At 32.6% G+C, this 20456-nt stretch overlaps 1 long non-coding RNA gene across 1 annotated transcript; it reads left to right on the top strand.

Annotated features, from left to right (window-relative positions):
* Positions 1-363: 363 nt before the first annotated feature.
* Positions 364-9476, top strand: LOC110743130. Its single transcript, XR_002521658.2, has 2 exons — positions 364-749; positions 9203-9476. It is a non-coding gene; the product is annotated as an uncharacterized LOC110743130 (long non-coding RNA).
* Positions 9477-20456: the final 10980 nt, after the last annotated feature.

The raw sequence follows: 20456 nt of genomic DNA, 5'->3' as shown, positions 1-20456 counted from the left end.
ACATATACACAATGGAATAATATTCACCCACAAAAAAGAATGACATCATGCCATTTGCAGAAAAACATATGAACTGAAGGACATTCTGTCATGTGAAATAAGCTGGGCACAGAAAGACAAATATTGTATGTTCTCGCTTTTATGTGGGAGTTAGACAAGTTTATTTATTAGAAATAGAGATTTAATTGGTAGTTATCAGAAGTTAGAAAGAGTGGGAGATTAGGAGAAATGAAGAAAGACTGTTCAATAGGCACAAATATACAGTTACATAGAAGGATTACATTTTAATGTTCTTTAGCACTGTAATGCCACTATAGTTAACAATAATTTATTATATATTTCAAAATAACTGAAAAAACATTTGGAATGTCTCTAATATAAATAAACAATAAATGTTTGGGGTGATGGATATGCCAATTACTCTGATTTGATCACTACACCTTGTACACATACATCATTATAACAAACGTATCTCATATATATGTACAATTATTACTTATCAATAAAATTGTATCGTTCTCATTCAATTATCAAGATTACTTTATTACTGTGCTTTTTAAATTAGAAAACAGGCATGCAAACAAATATCTTTTATTTTTTTCTCATAAATTAGTTGGCAAACCAATCAGTGTTTTTTTCTTTCTTTTCTCAATAAATACCTACCATGTATTAGGTACTACAGCACTTCCATCATCAGCAATGGTGAACCAAAGAAACAGAACACCTGCCTTCTTAGAGCTTGCTTTATGGTGAATAATGCAAAATATTTAAATCATAGATAATTATATAAGAATAATGATAAGTTCCATGATGAAAACTAACATGGTAGTGATGTGGTAGTGATGGAGCACAGGATAAAAATATCTACTTAGATTTCTTAGGTCACTTCTCAGAGTAAGAAATCTAAGGTCGTAGTTATAAAAAGAGTGGAGGGAAAAAGTGATCCAGTAAGATGAAGTTTACTGTGTCTGAGGCTTCAAAAACTGTTGCCTTTGAGGGACTGAAATGAAGTATGACTAAAGAACAGAGTAGGAAGAGATAAAACTGAAGAAGCAGGAAAGAGCTATATTTTGCCTATTCTACCTGATATTATTCAAAGTTAGGGCTTTTCAGTTTCCCTTGATCCTTTTCTCTCAGTTCCTATCCTTCTCTTTTTATTTTTAAATTTTCTGAATTAAGACACTAGGTGTTGATGAATCTCTCTCTCTCTTCCTCCCTCTGTCCCTCCCTCCCTCTCTCTCTCTACCGATCGATCTATCAATCTATCAATTGTGAAAAGAGAGTAAATCTTGAAACCACAAAATCACTAAGCCAAATGGGAAAATCAAGCTGGGAACTGCTTAGGGCAAACCTGCCTGCCATTTCATTCCTAAGTAAGATAGCTACAAAGCTAAGTAGCAATATACCACCCTCACAATTTGCCCACAGGAAATTCCTTGTGGACAAAAGACAGACAGAACTCATAATCATCCCTCTGAGCCTCACCTGAGACAAATACATATCTGACTGCTTCCTCTGCCCTATTGTTTATGTAAAAATGCAGATTCACAGACAGGGCAGTGGCTCACACCTGTAATCCCAGAACTTTGGGAGGCCGAGGCAGGAGGATCACAAGGTCAGGAGTTTGAGAACAGCCTGACCAACATGGTGAAACCCTGTCTCTACTAAAAATACAAAAATTAGCCAGGCATGGTGGTGTATGCCTGTAATCTCAGCTACTAAGGAGGTTGAGGCAGGAGAATGACTTGAACCCGGGAGGCAGAGGTTTCAGTGAGCCGAGAACACGCCACTGCACTCCATCCTGGGTGACAGAGTGGGCGACACCATCTCAACACAGATGGGTGACACCATCTCAACAAAAATAAATAAATTAAAATGTAGATTCACTGAACAAGACTAAATTGTATATTCAGTGGAAGACTGACCAAGGACTCAAAATAATGCAACCTTTTGTTCCTTATCTACTTCTAATCTGCAAGCCCCCACTTCAAGTTGTCCCTCCTTACTAGACCAAACCAATGTACATCTTACACATGTTATTTGATGTCACATGCATCCCTAAAATGTATAAAAGCAAGTGGTACACCACTATCTTGGAAACATGTCTTCAGGGCCTCCTGAGGCTGTATCATGGGTATGTCCTTAACTGCAAAATAAACTTTGTAAACAGACCGAGACCTGTCTCAGATATTTGGGGTTCACACAATCAATCGTCAACCCTAGGTTGTTTTTCTATGATCACTACATATACTTTGAAAATCAGAAACTTTTGCTTTAAACAATCTTCATAGACAAAAGTTCAGTTTTCTTATATCTCTTTTATTTCATATTAGATTAAAAAAAGTCTGATAAAACAATGGAAAAATTATCCTGGCACCCTGTCATCCAGATTCCTGTCAAAGATCTTTCCCAACCTCCTGTCATTTATTTGTCTCTGTTTCTCTGACTCTGTCACTGTGTCTCCCTGTCTTTGCTGATGGGAGCATTTGCTAAATCTCAGTTTACTCTCAGAATATTCTAAGATTATACTTTAGGGGAACCAGAATACACACTAACTGAGTATGCTAGTTCTCCAAGTCTGCATTCAGCCACCAATTCAACTATAAATCAGGAAGCTCACCCATTTAAAAGAGTTCCTTGTTCCCAGAACCGGCTCTCATTTATTTATTCTTCAACGTTTCCTCTCTAGAATGTATAGGTTTATGGAATGTTAGAAATTATTATTTATTGTGTAGCTTCCAATAAAGTGGACTTTTCTTTCTTCTCCGTGCTCTACATTTTCTGTTTATGAATTATTGTGAATCTGTTTCTCAATATTTATGGATGTTGTCTGCCTCATCATAATTTTATACCTCATGATTTTCTCTTGGTATTATACCTCCTAAGTGGATAGATGGACATTACCCAAAACTTAACTTCCTCCTATGTAAGTAGCAACTGGATCTCATTTACTAAACATACACTTGGCTCTGGCAGAAAAGAAAATTTAACACACTTCTTTTTGCTATTAAAATACCTTCTTAGCTTCCACATATCTCAGTTCGGTTTGAAATATCACATGAAACTACAGTTCTATGTGGCCTCTTTTTACAATACTTTTCAGCTTACTCTCTTAGCAAATTGCCAAGCTCGTGAACTCCCTATTTTTCATTGGGTTCTGATAACATCAGATCCGGAGAGTTTGTCTTTAGTCATTTAATCATCTCACAATCTTCTATTTTGTTAAAACAGCAGAGGAGGACCACTTCCTTTGTGCATTGTCAAGAAAAGTACCTCTAAAAAGTAATAAGACATTTTATTTTTCCAACATTCATCAGGTTACAATATATCCCCTAAACAACTCTCTAAGCTTTGGCAGCTTTATTTAAAGACATGCACTTAGAACAGAAGATCCAAAGAGCCTTACACAACATTTCTTTCTCTTTCTTTGATGTTTTAACCTGTGAACTGTCAATGGTTCTTTGATCTGTTTCAATTCACAGAGAAAGGAACATAAATAAGAGCATACCCAAACTACATGGATTCTAAATTGCATGTCTATGGGGTACCCTAAAATAACATCATACATGTGTATATATAGAGAGAGATAGATTTGGCTTTAATATACATGCCATAAATCACCACATTTATCACAGCATTTGTAATTATGTTATGTTGTATATCCCATATGCATGTGAAATGTGTGGCAAAGTTGAATCTCACTAACTAGTCATCTTACAACTGTATTATGTGCTTTATGAGAACAAAACTTTGAGCAGAACAGTCATCAAAAATTTGCATGACTAAAGTGTACTTTAAAAGCCCACAAACTGATATTGAATCATTTTTGTCAGTGTTTATAAATACATATAATATATGTAAATCTACGGTCAATATGTGAAGTTTAAATTTGTGTATATAAGCCTATTTTTAAGTAACAGAAGGAATGCATGCATATAAACTACTCTTGTATTAGGTTATTTAAATAGTAACAAATTATCCTAGAATGAAAGGTAGTGTATTCAGTTTTAAATGAAAGCATTTGACTCTGTGAGCTGTAGAAACATAAAGTCTTTAGTGCCATTTGTAAACCTGTGCCTCAATGTCTGTTTCAGCCTAAAGCAAAGTCAGTACATCCTTGCAGAGAGAAGCTTCCAGAAGTAGCAAACCAGGCTCAATTCGCTCCAAGTAACTGGAGTAGAAAAAAATGTTGACTTAGAAAACAAAACTTTCTACTCTGCTCACAGTCTGCTTTGGACATAAATTTAACTAAGAATAGATTAAAAATTGGATTTTTTTTTTAACCTCAAACCTTCTTCTCATGCTTGACTTCCCGGAGTTTTTAGAACATGTTTAGCCTGAGTCTTGGCCCCTTTAGATGAAAACATTGGTTAGGTAAGAATTGAAATTAAGTTATCAAATATAGTTAACTATGTAGGAATTTGGATAAGGAGGAACCTGTCCTTTTTCACTGTGTGTCTTTCACAGAAGATTGTGTTTGCATCTGTGTCTGAGAGAAAGCAGAATAATGAATGCTCTATTATTGATAGTATTCAATCTGAGTTTGAATAATTGTTTGTTAAGGAGATTGTGGAGGATTTCTTGCACTGGATGGGAGATTGGGCCGTAAGTGGTAGGAACAGTTCCTTCTAATTTTAAGATCCTAAAAGTCGGTGAAACCAATTATAAGCAAAGGAAGTTCAAGGTACATTGAAGTAGGAATATTTCAACAGAATATCAAGTTATGAAATTGTTCTGGTTAACGTTTACTCAGAAAAGCATCTAAGTAAAGGGCAAAGTATATCTATTAATAAGATCTCGAGCTGATAAACAAATGTACAACCAATCAATTGACAAATTCTCTTGGACCTACAATTATAATAACAACTTTTTAATGTGTCCTATTATTTTTAATATGTTTTATTGCAATACATTATCATACTTCTTTGCTCTTTATGTTTGTGTTTATTTATTTTACAGAAGTATGTTGATAAATACAAAATAAAATACAAAGGGTTGTTATTCCAGAAATGGTAAAGTAGCTTGTATTAGATTAACTATCCTACAGATAACAAATTAAAATCTTGAGAAAATACAGAACCAAAAAAGAAAACGAAACAAAAATAAATTACCTTTCTAAAGATACTGGAGAGTGGCCAAAAGGAGATTGAGATAGACACTGGAAAGGACTTGGCCCATGTAAGAAAGAAACTACTTTGAGCAATACTCTTTTTCACAGACTTTTCTTCTGAGGGCACTTTTAGTGTCACATTTAATATTGCACAAATATCAAGAACTCAAGTAGAAAACTACAGTCTTCCTTCTTTGAGAAGCAGAACATTGGCTTCAACATTGTCAATGTGGCTGGAGATTGGGTGGAAAAATCCTGGGAAAGAATCTGACAGATTGGGAACTCTAAAATCTACATACAATGTATATCCCAAACATTGACTGAGTCTTGCATTTTGTATATGTTGGGGATACTTGTTAGGACTTATCAGAAAGCATGAGTCAGCTGCAATTCTGAAACTTCTGAGCAGGGGCCTAAGCTGGTATCCAATGGAGGAGTAACTGAAATGTGAGTTTGAGACTTGCCAAGTTATAGGCAGCTGGTAAACACCTCAGGCTTTCCACTGAGGCTCAATTTTTGGAGTAAAGACTATGTCCAAAATCTAAGGGATTTTCCTAAGGACAGAGAGTAAAAGCAAACATTTTTTAACTAAATGGAAAAAAGAACCAAAACTACTTTATTACCTGTTGGGAAAAAAATCAACACACTTCAGAAGAGGGTAAGAAATCTAGATTATCTATAATAGACCATATTTAATCTCTACTGCATAACCATAATTACTTGGCATGCAACGAAGTAGGTAAATATATCTCATAAACAACAGATATGGGCAAAAAGTAGAAAAAGACTTAAATTGATGTATTCATTTTAAGTAGCTGGAAAAAACTTTAATGCAGCTAAGTAAAAATGTTTAAGGACTTAAAGAAAATGGTAGTCCAAATATGTGAAAAGATAAGAAATCTCAGCAAAAAAAGAAAAACTACTAAAAGGAACCTAACAGAAATTTTTGAAGTAAAATAAAATATCTGAAATGGAAAAGTTACTGGAGGGGGTAACAGCAAACTGAAAATTGCAATAAATAAAATAGATTGGTTAATGTAATGGCAAATTCGTAGATTTGTCCGCTCAGAAGAACAGAAAGAATAAACAGTTTCTTTAAAAAATGTCCGTAGAGGTGTTTTTCTGTAATTACAGAGTATGAAACTGATAAATAAATGTTGTTGATACCAACTGTAAATTCAAGTTAAAACAAATACATAATATAATAACAAAATGAAGGCAGATTTTAAAGGAAGTTAAAACTTAGAGGGAACAACCAGGTATGCAGTAATACTCCTCCCTCCCTCCATCCCTCCCTCCCTCCCTCCCTTCCTTCCTTCCTTCCTTCCTTCCTTCCTTCCTTCCTTCCTTCCTTCCTTCCTTCCTTCCTTCCTTCCTTCCTTCTTTCCTTTCTCTCTTTCCTTCTTTTCTTATTTTTTCCACTGACGGCAACAACCAAGATAAGGATTTGGGGTAGATCAAAATGTAATAGAAAGCTCAGTATGTTTCTGGACAGGGGAGGCTGAACATTTTAAGCTACTAAAGAAGGAGAAAGGAGCCAAAAAGGAGAAAGTCAGAGAGGAGGAGCACAAATATGGTTTTAAGGTGTATCCTAGTTATTTAGTGACCTTTGAACTAAGAATTAACAGGCACATTCAAACAATGTTAGCCACTCACTGAAAGCATACCAGAGTTTTCAGTTTGAACACATACCAGTTAATTTTCTACAAAAGACAAATAAAAATAAATACTTCAGAGTAATATGACAGAATGTGCAGTTTTCATTATCTCCAGATATAACCTAAAATTACTAGATATGTGCAGATCCAGGAAAATGCCATCTACTATCAAAGAAAAAGACAATCAACAGATGCCAGCCATGATAATAATCATATGATAGAATTGTCAGGCAAGAACTTTAATGTACATATTAAAATGATGATCAAAGTAAAATACATTCATAATTAATGAAAAGAAAATGAATCTTAGAAAATAAATATAATTTTAACAGAAATCAAATAAATATTTTAAACCTATAAGGTATATTAAAAAATTGATTTAATAGCAGAATGGAAATTTTAGGGGAAAAAAGAGAACTTAGGAAAGAAATGGAAGACGACAAATTTAACTCAGCTAAATAAAAGTGAGTTACTTTGTGCTCAAGGGAGAGAAGACTCAAATGAAAATTTAGTAAGAGAATTGAAGAAACATAGGAAAACAATCTAGATAATTAAGATAAAGTAAGGAAGAGATTTAAAAAGCCAAAAAATAAATTTGAATATGGAACACCTGCATAGAAAAATAACATTCATGCTATTTTGGAATCTTTGATAAAAAACAAAACAATGAAACAGAAATAATAGTTAAAACTATAGTGCAAAACAACACTTCAGAAATACAACAAAGTCTGAATATACACATCGAAAGGGCTCACCAGATACTTTGGAAAATTAACTCTGAACAATCAATACTGAGACCTATAATAATAAAACTTATTTTTCAAAGGTAAAAATCTTCAAAGCTTCCAGGAAAAAAGATTGAATGACAAAAAATTGTATACTAGCATTCCAAGACCAATTTACGGGTAAACAATAATAGTGAATAATTTTCTAAAGTACTTCAAGAAAATGTGTTCTAAAGATTTTATATATAACTACATTCTCCCAAATAAATTCTTTAACCTTTTAAAACAGTTTTCAATGCATAAGTAATGATGAAATTATATACCTATCAACATTTCTCAAGACATCTACTTGAGGATAGGTGTCATTCAAATCCACTATTGTGGGTTGTTATATTTCTCTCCTCTTTATAAATACAGCCAAAACACACAATTTTTTTTATCTTCCGTATTGTTTATTGGTTTTCTACTTCATTGATATTTCATTCCAATTTTTTTGTCATTTAATCATCCTTCTTTGTATTTAGTCTGTTTATGATTTTCTAACTTCTTAATATGGCCTTTTAACTTACTAAATTTCAATGTTCTTACTTTCTAATATAAGTTTTAAGGGTATAAATTTATCTCAAATATATATGTTTTTCAATTTCACAAGTGTATATTTAGTTTTATTATCATTCAATTCCAAGTATTATTATTTTTTATTTTCACTATGATCTCTCTTTTAACCGCACATTGCTTACGGGTATCTTTAGAGTTTTCAAATAAATGGAGATTTCAGATTTTTTTAACCTCTTTAAAAATTGTGTTTGATTATATTATATTTTCAAAAACTATTTTGGATAGTTCATTAAGTATTTATTTATTTCTTGAAAGTCACTATTTGAGAAGTCATATAGCTTTGGCTAACTACCCAGATTCTGAAGTCAAAATGGCAGATTTAAATACTAATCCTGTTCACTTGATAGTTGTCTACCTTTCAATCATCTCTTCTTCAGATATATATTCTGTAAAATGAATACAGTAGAAGTGTAGTAGACGTATGGGTTATTTGTGAGAATTAAATGACCTAAAATGTGTACAGACTTCTGAACATGTTCTGGTCTGCAGTAAGAGTTATATAAAATACAGCTAATTAATTAATATGACAACCAATGCATGTTCTTTTTTGAGAATATGCAATGTTTAATTCCTAACTGTTAAATGCAGATTTCTATACATAATTATGCAGCTTGATAATTATATTTTCCAACTAATCTTTGTTATCACTCACTGTTTTCTTCTGTTTGATCTCACCAAGTTTGAGAGACATAGGTTTAAATTACCTGTTCTCATGATGTATTTATATAATTTGTCAGGTAACAAATATGCTTTAGCAAACTGAAAATTCAGGAATGTAGCAAAATAATTTTGTAAGGCTTATATAACACTATCTTAAGAAACATCCCATAAAAAATAAAAGTATGAACCAACGCAACACAGAATCATAAATGTTAAAATTATGCATTAACAATAGCAAAAGAATATATTAGGATCTGTGAATCTTAATTTCAATGATGCTTATCTCATATTATTTTTGCCCTTGTTAATTTCTTCATTCAGTTGAGGCTTGCCTATTTGACCAATAGAATAAGAAAGAAATTACAGTGTGTTACTGCCAAGGTGAGGTCATAAATGTACTGCAGTCTTCACCCAGGTTTCTTGCATTGCAGGTTGGGGAGGAAGTCATCTTTCATATAGTAAGAAGATGCAAGAAGTCCTGTGCAAAGGTTCATGAAGAGAGTAAACAATTTGCTAACCTTAATTGCCAGGCCTGTGATAAACCTCCTTAGAAGATGATCCTCCAGCTCCACAGTTCAGACGACTACATTTCTAGTCAACATCTTTGAGAGCTGCTGAGCCAGAACTACTGAACTTAAGTGCTGCCAAATTCTGTACTCACAAAAAACATGAGAAATAATAAAGGATTATTGTTTTTATAGACTATTGACTTTGTTATGCAGCAATGGATAATTAATACAGATATCTGAAAAAATAATACTTCATGTGCAAATGGAGGCAAAAAGAAAATGCAAATATAGTTCAACATGAGAAATTTGTTTATAAACTTACCTAGATTCAATGAGAAAAAATGGTATCATCTAAATTGAGTCAGAAAATCCATTTGACAAAATTAAAATTAAATTGCAAATAAAAATATCTTAGTAAATTCATGAAAAAAGAAACTTATTTTACTTAGTTGATAAGAAACTAATTGTTCAAATCACACTTGAAAATGAAACATTTCTGCCATTCTCATGAAAGACAGAAATGGCAAGTTTGGCAAAAGAGTTACTTAGTACTATGCAATACTGTACCATGTGATTTTTGGTCGTCAGAGCTGGAAATGGAATGGTGAATAACTGCAAATGGGCACAAGAGATCTTTTAGGGTAAGGGAAATGTTTCAAAATTCAATAATGATAATGTTTGCCCAATTTTCTAATTTTACTAAAAAGCATCGAATTGTTTATTTAAAGCAGGTGAATTCCTTTTTTTTTTTTTTTTTTGTAAGCCATACTACAAAAAAAAAATGTTAAAAAAGAAAGAAAAAAATAAAACAGAGGACAAAAAATTTAAGAAGATGTACGGAGGTCCAAACCAATGTTTAAAACAAATGACAAAAAATCAGAAATGTATGAACATTGTAAAAGAAAAGATAACACTGTTGATATTCGCAGAAGATAATATCATCTAAATAGGCTACCCACAAGAACAATAAGAGAAGTCAGCAAGGTCTTTGGCTACAAGACTATCATATAAAACACATTTTCTTCTCTATATGCCATCCTTAACCAGTAAGAAAAAGGAATGAAAAAAAGTTTTCAGTCACAATGACTATAAAATAAATGATAATATCTAAAGTGAAATGAGAAGACCAATAAGGAAAAAAGTATGGAATTTCATAGAAGGACATAAAAAAAAAGAGAGTAAATGAAGCGACTTATTAAAAGTCGGGATAGAAGACTCACCATTAAAAAAACTTATTGTATTAATGAAAATAATCTGAATCAAAATTTAAATAAGTGTTTTTATTTTACAAAGCATCATAAGCCAACTCTGAAAGTGATATGAAAGAAGAATTGCACAGGAATTACCAAGACGCTAATAAAAGATGTGATTTCCTGTGTAAGTTTGATCATATCAAAAACCATAGAAATTAAAAAATCTGATGTTATTTTTTAAAGTCATGTATCAATTGATTCAATAAGACTTCATCTAAATATTTATTATACAGAAATAAATATGTGGGCAATAATGTATATATTAGGATAGTCTTTGTTTATATTAGAAGGTTGCCAAAAATAGCTTTGTCAAAAATGACATGAATAGAGATTGAATGGAATACCATGCAGCAGTTGAAAATACTAGTATTCCATAAACATTTAAATAGAGCAATCTTCGAGACTAGATGGCCACGGTTAAGAGGATACACAATAAATTGGTAAATATAGTGGACACTGCATAAGAAAAATATGGCTGAAAATAGTGGAGAGGAAGTAATGAGAGAAGATTTACATTTCACTATGTATGATTTGCAGAAATGATTTGTTTTCATTAATTTCCGAAAATTAAATTAAAACTTTATTTTAAAATAGCATGTTATGTATGTCCAAGTTTAGTTATTTGACAATAAAAATAGAGACGGTTTAAAAACAAAAAGCAAATTTAGTGCATGATAAAGGCAATTTTTCATTTGGACCATTTTTAGTGACCATTTTTTCCATTCAAAAGCAATCAACCTCATGATGACTGGTGAATGATTCCTTCTATTATGAAACTAAAAACAAAGACTTATACTTCTGAAAGTTTTTCTTTTCACTTAGGAGAAATACTGAGATATCTCTATGACCTAATGATAAGAAGCATAGTTTCTGATTTAAGTTCATTCATATGGTTAGTCACAGGTAAATTGCAGTTTTTCTTTGAAAAAAAAAAAAAAAAAAAAAGATTCCTGCAAAATTTAAGAACCTCCTTACTCTTAGTCTAGGTATGCATTTTCTTAATGTAATTTCTGCTTTCAGATATGAAAAGCTATCTTGCATCAGTTTGCATTTAGAAGGATTCTCCTGAAGAAAAACAAAAGTTGTATAAAAGTGCATCCTTTGAAATTAATTGGAGCAATCACGGCAACCAGACTCGAGTGACCATGAGACCATGGTATTATTGAAAAGTGTACCCGTAAATAAGTACACTCCAAAACCTAGCTGGCAAGGGACCACGTGCCTATGCAAAAGTGACATCTGAGAGGATAATTACCAAACAGAGCACTTGGCAGGCTTATGATGTTAAGGAAACAAAGATTGGATTTTAGAGTCTATTAAGGTGTAGAAACAAAATAAACAGGCCAGGCTTTTAAAAAATTTATTCATTTATTTATATATATATTTATTTATTTTCGAGACCCCTGAGGTAAGTCTAACACCCTAAGAACCATCACAAATCAGAGAGAGGCCAGCCTCACAAACATTAAAATCCAGCCTCAAATCACCTTAATCCCTGACTAGAGTGGGGTGATCTGCCTTTACATAACTGTCTGCCAGAATAAGAGTCAATCATTTTTGCAGAAACATAAAATATTTGTCACGCAATTTTATACACAAATATCTGTAGCAAATACAAAATTGGTTGGTCTGACCGGAGACAGTATCAGTTGATTAAAAATCAAGATAGTAAAAACCGAACGTAGAAACACAACCACAGGTAATCAGAAAAGCAGAGTTCTCTGATTCTCTGTCACAGTCTTAAACTAACTGTGATTAACAATAAAGAAAATAGATAATTAGAGAGAAATTGTATTAGAAAATTATCAACTTTAAAATACCTACAACTGAAATACGTTAGTGAAAATTAAGAACATAATAGAGTTAATGGCAAATTAAAAACAGCATTAAAAAGGACAAGTGAACTGAAAGAGGTCAGTAGAAAATATCCAGGTCAAAGCATGAAAAGAAGAAAATACTGAAAGATACAGAAAAGGATGTTGAAAAATATATGGAACATAATAAAAGCGTATAATTTGTATTTAATTCAGGTTTCAGAAGTGAAACTGGGAACAAAGAAGAAACAATGTTTGAAGAGACACTGGTGAGAATTTTTAATATAGTAGTAATAAATGACATCCAAAAACAGGGTAAGTATTTCCAGAAACCATCAGGTGGATTAAAAAATGTCAAACAATCAAATATCAAAATGATGACAATCAATAATAAATCTTATAATTATTCAGAAAAAAAATCACTATATTTTCTAAACACTTTAAGTATATGAATGTTGGGAGATTTATATCCAACTGGATAATTCATTTAAGATTATAGAGAAGTTATAATTGAGTAATATTATTCTGTCTGTACATATTTTAAATAAAACCCATGCTGTTTTTATCATACTGTATTTCTATTATTTTTCTTCCTTTTAAAAAAAATCCCTAAATTGTCACAATTTTACAGCTTAATGTGAGTTTATTTCCCCAAATTATCATCCAAGTTACTGATAAATAACTTTTTCAATACACTTTTTTTTTTTTAATTTTTTCTCACCAATTTGCCCCCTTAAGCTACATGTTATGAGTGTATATTGGCTTCCTAAGGTTACTGTAGCAAATTAACCACACATTGGGTGGCTTAAAAGAACAAATATTTATTCTCTCACTCTTCTGGAGGTTGGGAGTCTAACACCAACGTGTCAGAAGGGTCATTTACTCTTAGAAATCTTTAGAAAGAATCTTTCACAGCCTCTTCCAGCTTCTGGTAGACCAGGCCTTCCTTGGTTTGTGGCAGCATTACTCCAGTCTCTGCCTTTGTCTACACATGGCCTTTTCTGTATGCATGTGTCCAAATGTGTTCTCTCCTTTTTTAAGAACATTAGGGCCCACCTAATTCAGTATGACCTCATATTAAATAACTACATCTTCAAATAGCCTATTTCCAAATAATGACACATTTTGAGGTTCTGGCTGGCCATGAAATTTTAGGTGATTCAAACCATTACAGGGTATGACTAAACAATTAATTTTATGTGAGTGTAATCTATTTTCACCCATGTATTTCAACACTGAAGATGAATGGATTATGTTTGAAAAATAAATACCTTATCCTAAATCAAAGAGATTGTATAACACAACTTGACACAATCTGTTATAAATTAACTTCATTTTTATTTATTTGAATTGGTTATATATTACAATTCCCTGGAAAATTCTGAATTATTTTCTTTTCAAAAATAGCTTGCTCATATAAACTGGTGGATTTCAGAAACCTTAGGGATAGTTTTTGTACCACCATAGTACATAATGCAATTATTGTATTTTTCATCTGCAAATAAAACAAAACCCTGAGTGGGATGAAGTACACTCATAAGATTAGAGCATAATGAAAGAAAGTATTGATAAAAGTCACCAAATTGTTGATGTCCCTTGGAAAGTTGATGTAGCATTGCTGGATTGCTCAGAAGTAGGAAATGTGAGGTCCCATATAGAAATTTGGGGTTCCATTGGGAGAATGTTAGACCTATCAGAACAAATCCTTTAGACAAACGTCGAAACAGGACAAAAGGGCAGTAAGGTACAGAAAGGCTAAATAAAACACACATGGGATAAAAGGCTCAAATGAGATGTTTAATGCATTACACCCATTTCCCTGAGTTCTTTAGGGTAACTGCATAATAAAGAACAGCTATTTACCTTTATGCTAGGGGTTCACAAAAGGAGCCTAGAATAGACCTGCTGGGTATTTCCTTCATTCCTTACTGATTTGCATTTATCTGAGGAGTCAGTAATTATATATAATGTTATGTTTAAATATGTTGAAAATGTACTTCTTACAACCATGTCCTTTGTATCAACCTTATTATTATAAGAGCAATGTAAGATAATGCTAAAGCACTTCAGTTTTGAATAGTTGATAAGATCTGTGTATGTCAGAGCAGAAAATCAGTATGCATTCAAAGTAATTTTTGCTTAATTTACTTAAACTATTTCTGATTTCCATTCATAACTGACTGATAGCATAGCAAGTAAATCTAAAGAGATGATGAAGGCTGCCTTAGGGGATTATGCTAATATTTTTATTAGGTTGCTTACATATGGTAATTGAAATAATAAATGTCCTAACATTTATTTTAAAAGTTGTGATTTACTATCAATAACATTCTGTTTCAGAGTATGTAGCAATTAACAAAACAAAAAATAAGTTTGACATTAATTTGCATATTTACTTCACCTTATCAAATCAGGAAAAGTGCCTGTGGCACTGGGGAAGATGATACTGACAGGCTTCTATCCAACTCTCCCCTTTTCATTCATAAGAAAAATACATTTTTATTTCTGAAAAAGTTTCCACCAAATCAAATACTACTTGATTTTTTTTTTTTTTTTTTTTTTTAACTCTGGCTATTTACACCCAGATATAGTATTAGCATAAATGCTTTTTGGTTGATGTAATCTCTGACCAAAGTAGACTAATGAAATAATGCAAAGATTACATTTTGATGACAAAGATGTCTAAAGGACTTTTCTAAGAATTAAACTGTTAAAAGCACTTAAGAGATTTCTAGGAATAGTAATATTACTATTGTTATCCTTAGTCAACTTCTCTTCTAAGATTCATTCTCTGGAATCTGTTATTATTTTAAATTAATATATAATAAAGAATTTGTTACAGAAACAAGAGGATCACATATGATCATATGTAGTGAAAATAGTCCATTGTACACTACCTTCCTATTTTAAGTGACTGAAACACCAGGACACAACTATTGTTACTCTCATAAGAAAACGACAACACAATGTTGGATCAAATCCAATCTGATTGATATATTCTGAACAAAAAAAAATTGAATGATCTCAAGTCAAATAAACTACCATCAATATAAAATTGAAGATATAGATTCTGGCAAATTTTATTTAACTTTGGTACTTGCAACGGATGTTTCTATTAGAAGGCATTTGCTCACCAAAACGCTAACCTCAGAAACTGCAGTCAAATTGGCCTTTGTCTATAGTAGACAGATGTATTCAAGATTAATAAATAATATAAGCAAAGTTTTATTTCCATTGCCTATTAATTGTGCAAATAGCATCCAATAAAACACCTAGAAAAAAATAAATTTTAGTTCATGAATGCACTTTTTAAAAATGAATCATGGTTTTTGAAGGACTTCCCCAGCACCTGAAGACTGAGTTTATGGCTTTGAAGTCATGAATGATAAACAGATGAGTTTTCAAAAAAGTCCTAACAGTTAAAAGGAAGATGAAATATTTAAAACTATTGAGATGGGATCTTGTCCATTCCAGGAATTTGATTTAAAAAAAATCAAGGAGATTTAAAAGTTTGATTGTCAGCACGGTTTCCTCTTCTTGGCTTACATGAAACTTGTTATTTATGTTAAGTTTAATTTCTCTTCCAAAATATCTATCTACTGGCTGCTTCTTCTGCCTTTTGTTCTTAGATTCTGTTGAAGATAATCATTTACCATTTTTTGAATGCAAAGGTACACCACCTTTAAATGAAATTAACAATGGACACAAGAAAACCTAAGAGCAATAACCACTTAAGAAATGCATTCATAAAAAACTAAATGAATTAAATCATTCATTCATTTAATTATGAAGTCATAGCCTTAATTTATGTTGTTGTGTATCCATTTTGCAAAAGCAAATTTTACTAGTTGCTGTTCTAAATATGCAGTGAAAAGGCTTTCACTCCAAGGTCTTGCTGTTAATATAACAATATATTTCCTTTTCTTGTTTTTCTATAGTGCCCTGTAAAAAAGGAATGCTAGATAGCTGTCTGTTGTTTTTAATGTCACCAAGCATCTAAGGAAACTTCCCTGGGAGTTGATTTTGATCTTTCTTACCCACTGTAAGACCCCATTGCAATAGTCCCTGCCCCCTTGCAATAGGCCACATACCCTCTTCCAAATAAAGTCTGCCTTACCATCTTTAAAAAAAGAAACATACCCGAATTGTTTGTTTTATGATAACATGCATTTTAATGTCATTATATTTTAATTGGAAACTTTTTTAAATGCCATTTAAAAAGAAATCTAGGCTAGAGAAACATGATTTATGGGAAATTTAAAATCTAGTAAATAATTTGAATCAATAAACTAATCTGTATACTCAGTTTAAATTATTATGTAAGAAATTTTGTTGTAAGTAAAGTTAATTAGAATTAAGTCAATGCATTTAGTTTTATATCTATAGTATGTAAAATATAATCAAATTTTTTCATCCTTGAGTAAAAATTGCCGTTAATGTTTTATCTACTGCGTGTATTACCTCATACATGGTGTTTCAGAAAATCACATACAATCTCACACAGCTTTTTAAGTAAATGTTACTCCCATGTCCACAATTTGAAAGTTGGAGATTTAAGCAATATTTTTAAATCAAAATATATTATATATGCCTAGGTATGCCCTAAAAGCCCTTTCCTTTCTTCACCTCCAACACTCTGGGCTAAACTACTTTTAAAACACGTTGATCACCATTCTGGCTTCATCTTGCTAGACAGTTTAATTAAAAAGATATGTCAAGGAGCCTAGTGTCTCCTAGGGAAGAAATATTTGTAAACCCTGTAATTCTATATTGTAAGTTCTCTAAGAGAAGTTCATATTGGGCATGTTTAATAAACAAAGAAAAATGATCATTTCTTCATGGCTTGGTGTCCCTTTCTTAAATGCAACACTGAAATAAGTCTATATCTTGATGTACAATGTAATTTTTAAGGTGGCTTTTTAATATTCCAAGTATAAAATAATCTAAACGGGAAAATATATGAACAATCAGCTTTAAATACACACAGAGACATACTGGCATCAGATAGAAACTTCATGGCTACACATTTGAATTTTAAGAAATTTATTATAATGTGAACTAATGAAAACAGGGTTCCATGTTTCTTTTATTTATAGAGCCTTGAAATGTTGAAAATGGTCTGGTTTATTAACAATGAATAAATAAATATTTATTTGTTTGTTTATTTTTAATTTGCTTTAAGTTCTGGGATACATGTGCAGAACATGCAGGTTTGTTAGATAGGTATATGTGTGCCGTGGTTGCTCACTGCACCTATTGGCCTGTCCTCTAAGTTCCCTCCCCTCACCCCTCACCCTTCAACAGGCCCTGGTGTGTGTTGTTCCCCTCTCTGTGTCCATGTGTTCTCAATGTTCAACTCCCATTTATGAGTGAGAACATGCACTGTTTGGTTTTCTGTTCCTTTACTAGTTTGCTGAGGATGATGGCTTCCAGCTTCACCCACGTCCCTGCAAAGGACATGGCCTCATTCCTTTTTATGGCTGCATAGTATTCCATGGAGTATATGCACCACATTTTCTTTATCCAGTCTATCATTGGTGGACATTTGGATTGGTTTCATGACTTTACTATTGTAAATAGTGCTGCAGTAAACATACATGTGCATGTGTGTTTATATTAGAATGATTTATGATTTATAGTTCTTTGGGTATATACCCAGTAATGGGATTGCATGGTCAAATGGTATTTCTGGTTCTATATCCTTGAGGAATTGCCACACTATCTTCCCCAATCGTTGAACTAATTTACATTCCCACCAAAGGTATAAATGTGTTCCTATTTCTCCACAACCTCACCGGCATCTATTATTTCATGACTTTTTATAATAACTATTCTGACTGGTGTGAGATGATATCTCATTGTGGTTTTGATTTGCATTTCTCTAATGATCAGTGATGCTGAGCTTTTTTTTTTTTTTAATCATATGTCTGTTGGCTGTATACATGTCTTCTTTGGAGAAGTGATTGTTCGTATCCTTTGCCCACTTTATGATGTAATTGTTTTTGTTTTTTCTTGTAAATATTTTTAAGTTCCTTGTAAATTCTGGATATTAGACCTTTGTCAGATGGGTAGGCTGCAAAAATTTTCTCCCATTCTGTAGGCTGCCTGTTCACTCTAATGTTAGTTTCTTTTGCTGTACAGAAGCTCTTTAGTTTAATTAGATCCCATTTGTCAATTTTGGCTTTTGTTGCAACTGCCTTTGGCGTTTTCATCATGAAGTCTTTGCGCATGCCTATATTCTGAATGGTATTGCTGAGATTTTCTTTTAGGGTTTTTATGGTTTTCCATTTTACATTTAAATCTTTAATCCATCTTGAGTTAATTTTTGTATAAGGTGTAAGGAAAGGGGCCAGTTTCAGTTTTCTGTATATGGCTAGCCGGTATTCCCAGCACCATTTATTGAATAGAAGATCCATTTCCCATTGCTTATTTTTGTCAGGTTTGTTGAAAATCACATGGTTGTAGATGTGTGGTATTATTTCTGAGGTCTCTGTTCTGTTCCATTGGTCTCTCTGTCTGTTTTGGTACCAGTACCATGCTGTTTTGGTTACTGTAGCCTTGTAGTATAGTTTGAAATCAGGAAGTGTGATGCCTCCAGCTTTTTTCTTTTTGCTTAGGATTGTCATGGCTATACAGGGTCTTCTTTGATTCCATATAAAATTTAGTTTTTTCTAATTCTGTAAAGAATGTCAATGGTAGTTTGGTGGGAATAACATTGAATCTATAAACTACTTTGGGCAGTCTGGCCATTTTTACAATATCGATTCTTCCTATCCATGAGGATGAAATGTTTTTCCATTGGTTTGTGAGCAATTGTTTTATTTCCCTGAGCAGTCATTTTTAGTTCTCCTTGAAGAGGTCCTTCCCTTCCCTTGTTAGCTGTATTCCTAGGTATTTTATTTCCTTTATAGAAATTGTGAATGGAAGTTCATTCATAATTTGGCTCTCTACTTGTCTATTGTTCGTGTAAAGGATTGCTTGTGTTTTTTGCACACTGATTTTGTATCCTGAGACTTTGCTGAAGTTGCTTATCAGCTTAAGGAGTTTGGGCTGAGATGATGGGCTTTTTTAAATATAGAATCATGTTGCCTGCAAACAGAGACAATTTGATTTACCCTCTTATTTGAATATGCTTTATTTATTTATTTATTTTTATCGTACCTGATTCTCTTAGCCAGAACTTCCAATACTATGTTGAATAGGAGTGGTGAGGGAGGGCATCCTTGTCTTGTGCCAGTTTCCAAAGGGAATACTTCCAGCTTTTGCCTAGTCAGTATGAAATTTTCTGTGGACTTGCCATTAATAGCTCTTATTATTTTGAGCTATGTCCCATCAATAGCTAGTTTATTGAGAGTTTTTAACATGAAGGGAATTTGATCTATATCAAAGCCTTCTCTGCATCAATTGAGATAATCATGTGATTTTTGTCTTTGGTTCTGTTTATGTGATGGATTATGTTTATTGATTTGTGTATGTTGAACCAACCTTGCATCCCAGGGATGAACCTGACTTGATCGTGGTGGATAAGTTTTTTTTACCTGCTGCTGGATTCGGTTTGCCAGTATTTTACTGAGGATTTTCACATTAACGTTCAGCAGGAATATTGGCTTGAAATGTTTTCTTGTTGTTGTTCCGTCTCTGCCAGGTTTTGGTACCTGGATGATGCTGGCTTAATAAAATGAGTGAGGGAGGAGTCCCTCCTTTTCAATTGTTTGGAGTAGTTTAAGAAAGAATGGTACCAGCTCCTCTTTGTATCTCTAGTAAAATTTGGCTGTGAATCTGTCTGGTCCTGGGTTGTTTTTGTTGATGTTGGTAGGCTATTAATTACTGCCTCAATTTCAGAACTTGATATTGGTGTATTCACAAATTCAACTTCTTCCTGGTTTAGTCTTGGGATGGTGTATGTGTCTATGAATGTAAACATTTCTTCTAGATTTTCTGGTTTATTTGCATAGATATGTTTATAATATTCTCTGATGGCAGTTTGTATTTCCGTGGGGTCAGTGGTGATATCCCATTTATCATTTTTTATTGTGTCTATTTGATTTTTCTCTTTTTCCGTTTATTAGCCTAGGTAATGGTCGATTTATTTGCTAATTTTTTCAAAAA

The sequence above is a fragment of the Papio anubis genome, chromosome 6 (assembly GCF_008728515.1).
Source record: "Papio anubis isolate 15944 chromosome 6, Panubis1.0, whole genome shotgun sequence".
Lineage (NCBI taxonomy): Eukaryota > Metazoa > Chordata > Mammalia > Primates > Cercopithecidae > Papio > Papio anubis.
This window is presented reverse-complemented; position numbering and strand designations above follow the sequence as displayed.